This window comes from Botryllus schlosseri, chromosome 11 (assembly GCF_051294905.1).
Source record: "Botryllus schlosseri isolate E-star chromosome 11, Bs_hap1, whole genome shotgun sequence".
Classification (NCBI taxonomy): domain Eukaryota; kingdom Metazoa; phylum Chordata; class Ascidiacea; order Stolidobranchia; family Styelidae; genus Botryllus; species Botryllus schlosseri.
In genome coordinates this window covers 16,973,656-16,979,740 of record NC_137246.1, presented here as the reverse complement: position 1 = coordinate 16,979,740, position 6,085 = coordinate 16,973,656, and positions in this window count along the sequence as shown.

The following is a 6,085-nucleotide window of genomic DNA, read 5'->3' as shown; positions in this document are numbered from 1 at the left end:
TAATTCGGTCTCGGTACAGCATAGGAGATTTTGGCCTTGAAACTGGAGACTGTAACACGACACATACGGCTTTATTACTGTCTATAGGTCTGCTGCGAAATCGCCTTTGGAAAATATATTACCGAATAAATACGTGGATGAAAGCCGTAAACTTAGTACACTGTTACATGACATCATCGAGAAGTGGCCTCATGGCCCTTTTCTGTATGGTACACCGTCAAAATTAATGCGAACAGACCATCACCGAATTTTGCGTAAAATTTACTGAGGAATAGGCTGATCAAGTGATCAGCTGTTAGCCGCCATCGAAAACGAAATAGCTATCGCGCTTGACAGGGGGTTGTAAGCAAATGGCTTGAAGGCCACAATTTCACGGTAAAATTGACATTGGAGAATATAATATCGAAGTAAATATTTGGATGCAAACTGAGAATGATATCATCATCTCAGTTAACGTTGCCGCAGATACGCCGGCTTTTGCGTGAAATCCGCAATGCCGCGTTGTAGGCTAAAGTGTCAGATCGGAGCGCATCTCCACCATACTCGGCCTTGATAACGAAATTACTGCCCTAATCATTGAGTGTCAACCTTGAGACTTGGCACAGCGTTCGATACTAAAATCAAGACATACCGTGCAAAAGCTTATGACGGATCTAGGTAAGGAGCATGGTTAAAATCAATAGAGACCAATACCGGCTTTGCGTATAATCTGTTGGCGATAAATGACGAGCCAGCTCTCACTCGAATTAGGAAACGAAATTACCACTAACACAGTTCAGTGACAAACTTAAAACTTGGTACAGCGTTCGATACTAACATTAAGACTTACCGTGCCAAATGTCATAACCGATCTCAGTATTGAACATCGTCAAAATCAATGAATACCGATACCGGCTTTTGAGTAAAATCTGTTTGCGACACATGACGGATCAGCACACACTTAACTTCGGAAACGGAATTACTACCCTAAACTTTAAGTAGAAACCCTGAAACTTGGGGCAGTGTTAAATACCACCATCACGACATGACATACCAAGTTTCAAGAGTTTTCATGGTGTGAAACACCATTAAAATCAACCTATACCAGCAAAGGTCGACTAAACGCATATGACGGTAACCGAGTTCAGCTATTGATACGATTGTTACATCACACCTTAGGGGCACAGAGCTATTGTGCCCCGGTTGCTCGGTAATTTTATGAATAGGAGAGAGTAAATCACTGTTTCTTTATTGTGCGCGGCTTTGAGAGAATAGACAGTGAAAGCTTGTTATGAGCGCTACCGGGGCATGCCCCGGCTAGGCATTCGCAAAGCGAAAACACAGAAGAGAATTCGATTTTCGCCGAGACTTCGCTATATATGGGCATTTACAAGCGAAAGGACAAGAAGAATGCGATTTTCGCTGTGATTTCGGTATATATAGATTGGTGTGCGTCTATAAATGGTAAAGAATTGTTATTGAACAGGATTTTAGGTGGGGCAATGCCCCAGTTGCCCTATAGGACGAGCCGCCACTGGTGTTACTAATCAGGTCCTTGGTCTGAACCTACCGGGGATCGGGCCCACGACCTACCTATCAAGAAACCGGACGCTTCACCATGACGCTATCTTGTCGATTTGATGACTCTTCAACCTTTTTCGTCGCGTCGAGGTAGACCCTTTTAACGGGATGTTGGGATGATTCGATTCACATTTTACGTATGACTTGACTTGACTCGAGTCTTTGCAAAAATGACTTGACTTGACTCAGCGTTTCAAAAATGTGGATTAACTCGTGACTCCGTGCAAAATTCACGAGTCAATTTCATAAGTCATCAAGTAATCGGTGTCGAGAAAAATCGCTGTATCTTTCATATGCTCGGATTGCTCTCGGTACGCTGGTGCGACCTGTGAGAGCGACGAATTTCATTCATTCAATGATTTTGCGTTTTACTGAACCTCCATTGTTCTATCACGAATTGAGCACAAAGCTTACAGCGTATGTTGTCGTAGTTTCAGTAGTAGTCGTACTAGTAGGAAAGTAATATAATAGCAAAGTATCCATGTCTGTTCAATAGACTGGTCAGTGGTCATTGGTACCCGATGCTCACCTAAACCAGGCCTCTTGTATGATTAAAATTGAATTCGAATACAGTTTATATTACTCGTCAACCACTGGCGCAGGCTTAAATTGAATTCCATGGATATGTAATTGGGTAGCGCATCATATCAATTCGTTTCAGCTATCTGAAGTTTAGTATTATATTGTCTATTTTGGCGGATAACACAATTACTTACGTAGTTTAGCAATGTATGAGCTCTACAACACTGTTTTGCATGTTTATGTGATTCGCAGTATGCGGTACTCGACGGCTAATACAATGACTTATTCATACCTCGTATTTTGTCAAGCCCTTGAATGAATTTCGCCGATAATGTTGGTAGTTTCTCATATTACTGACAAAATTTTATTCATTTTGAGCCCGCGTGTTAAGATTAACCGATATAGCTGATGGAGGGGGTGTCATCGAAAATATTGGGCACATATAATTAATGATGATGCATCTTCCGGTTTTTACTAATCATTTTGTTGCGTGTTGTTATTTCTTGACCTCCCATCAGGATTGTCGGTATAGTCAAAAAATATTGTAATCGCATAAACGTACCAGGAAAACCTTCATTCGTGAGACGTACAGGATTCCAACTTAGTATTGTTTATGAAGAGCATCAGTTTCCTCAGCGGTTCGCATTTGCACGGTTGGGCTCAGATTGCAGGCGCGCTATTACGCTACATTAAAAACGAAAAATCCAAGTCACCCTGAATCGCGATAAGCGTGAAGAAATTTTTTAGATTTATAAGATTGGGGAACCAATTCGTGTAAATTCAAATTGCATATTGACGGCTGACAACGCATACTAATTTAATTATGTGGAGACAGCCGCATAATTATGGTTTTACGCAGGGCCGTAACAGCACTTCGTCAGCCCCCCCCCCAAAAAAAAAAAACTTTGGTCTTGGGCCCCCCATAGGGTTATAGACCGAACTTCTGGGGGGCTTCGTCCCCCAGACCCCCCTTCGCCGATACCCTGTTTACCGCTATTTATCATATTCGTTAGGACTTTGTTTAGTCAATCAGCTTTTGTAGCCTAAGCGCGCGAAGCGCGGGTAATTTCTAGAATTCATGATTGAATCGGTCAGTATGATCGGAAATTGTAGTGTTATCAATTTTTATCTTCGCTCTGCTCACGTAATCGGATTTGCCGGTAGAGCTTAGTGATGTGTGTTTGAAAAGGTAGGACCACTCAATAATAATTAAACATCTTCGGGCGTATACCCGTTGGCAGGAACGAAACAGCACCTTGCCAGGCCCCCAAAAACGTAGGTCTTGGGCTCCCATAGGGTGATGAAACGACCCCTCCATCACGTTGTTCGCGTTTGTACTGTACTGTATTGTGAGCCAGCGCGAGGCGCGAAAATTTTCGATAATTTATGATAAAATCGGTCAATCAGATCGGCGATTGCATATACATTATGCTGTCAATTTATTGTCCTCTCTACTCACGGAATTAGATTTACCGGTAGAGCTGAGTGAAGTGTCTTGAAAACGGGAGGGCCCGTAAATAATAATTAAACATCTTCGGGTGGGCGGACCCGTTGATATGACTTCGTTACATGATGTTATTTCGTGACTTCCAGTCTGCTATATCAAAAAATATAGAATCGCCCAAATGTAGGCTTCTAAACTAAGAGACGCACACGATTTCTAAGTGGTATTTCTTCACTGGCATAAAAATTTTTTCCAGCGGGAGGGTATTTGTCTTGTGAGGTTCAGATTGCAAAGACAGGAACATTTGGCGCCAGTCATTTAGGCGCCTATGGACAATTAAACCTATGTGTATTTTGTATATATAACGAAGTCTTCGGTCAGCGTAAGGGCATAGACCTTATCGGCCAAGGTTTTCTCGCTGCCGATCGTTCTGGCACACTTCTTGGAGTCGCATGTTATATGGCCTAAAACTTGATTGTATGTCTTGGTGGGTCGTCGCGCGGTAATGGCCCAATACTCAACAACAAAGATAAATGGCTACTTGAATTCGCGCGCAGCGCGAAAAAAATTTGAAAAATTTGCATAAATTTTCAAAAAATACTCTTTGATTTATGCTAATTCACGAAATAATTTTGGGCTCCCTTCGAGCTCGGGCCCCCCATTTGGGGGGTTTGGGGTGCGGAAGTTACGGTGCTGGTTTTACGGCTGCATGAGGCTGTACGTCCGCAGGTTAGCCACCCCTGGCGTAATCGAAATATGGATGAGCAAGGCGGAACGTAAAGGAAATGCTAAATGCTAATCAGGACTCGAGTACCACCATCAACACAGTGCATCATGGTTCTTAAACTTGACGTCCGATGTCCCTGGCTACGCCCCTTCAATTATGAACACTGCGCTATTTATATGGTTGTCGCAGGATAAGTACCAATTCAAATGTCTGAGCAATCGTGACGGTTTCCTCGAGAATCATTATAGAAAGATATTGCAAGCTGAACACATAATAACTCCCCTGTTCTACTCCAAAATGAACCAATAGGCTAAGTCCGTTAACAAGGTTTGATATGAACATTGCACATCCGTTCAATCTGTTCTGACGCATTAACTCGCCCATTTACTGTGATAGCTTGGCATTGGTTCAACCCTGCGTAGCATTGAAATGCGGATCTGGTACACCCCACCCGAATCGTACCCCTTTTAAAAATTATGGTAGAGCCTAGGACTGGGGTCGGCAACCTATGTCTCGCGAGCCATATATGGCTCTTTTGGGTATAAGATATGGCTCTTTGCCAATTTCTTTATTTTTGTACTGAACTGATCAATATTTCAGCAACTTTTCAGTTAATTTTCATCACGGCCAGAATAATTCTTCTCGTGGCAGTATAAACATGTCTCTGAGAGATAGAGACAATGCCGTATTCAGGATTAGGGGCTCGGACCTTCCTTTTTAAAATACTTAAATTTAAGTTGTGTCGAGCCGGCGACCAACCCAATATCACTCGCGAATTCGATGTAGGGCTACCCGACTCGAAATCCTGGATTGCACGATACGTTGATTGATCAAAGAGAATAGTAGACATGGCGACGCCTGCATGACAATGCAGGTTTCGAATACACATTGTCTTCATGATCTACGCTACGGTGAGAAATTAACTACAGTGGAAGTGACATTCACAATTCCAAACTCAAATTACAAACAACGCCATAGCTACCAACGTTCTTGACTGGTATGTAACTTTGCAGTACCGGCGATAAAATGTAGGCGTGTAGCGAAACGTTATAATTACCACCGAATACTTTGAGAAGTCGATCGATATTTAGATTTTCGGAATCAGTGCGACAGTTACATTCGATTAATATCAGTTATTCTAAATTCTATGATGAATCGCGCCATCAATGGCGAGACTTGGCCAGTATGTGCATTATTTCTCATATCGCGCATTATTTTCGAACAATAACTTTGCAAATTGCGTGGTTTTGGGAGTAAAAATGTTCTAACTCTAGTAATTCATGATCACCGATAGAAAATACCAATAGTAATTGAAGGTTTCACAATTTTCATTCTCTCATCCTGACGACAGGTCGCTTGCCTCCCTTGACCCTACGTCCCTGATGTATCACACCTTACAGCGAGTATATATTAATGTGGTGACCGTACGCATGTGATCAGTGAACGATGAACGTTCTCGTATACCTGACGAAAGTCTTCAATTTTGTATGAAGCTTAACCTCACCATTATCAACCAAGACTAGGTTCACTGTACCAGAATATACATGTAAAAATCGCACGCATTTACCGCCATCAGTTGTTTAACATTGATCGATTAGGTGACAAAACGATACTTTAGGATTATTTCTCCGGTACTTCAAAGCTCCCACTTTCCACTACTGCTCCAGCAGCAAAGCGTGTTGAACAATAACTCACCACAGAAAACAGCGAATTCACACACCATAATGCCTAAACCCTAAATTTCGATCAGGCAGAACGCCCCCCTAGCTACTCCACTTTGCAAGATCAAGGCCGCACGGCGCACATGCACGCACTATTGTAAAGTACATTAT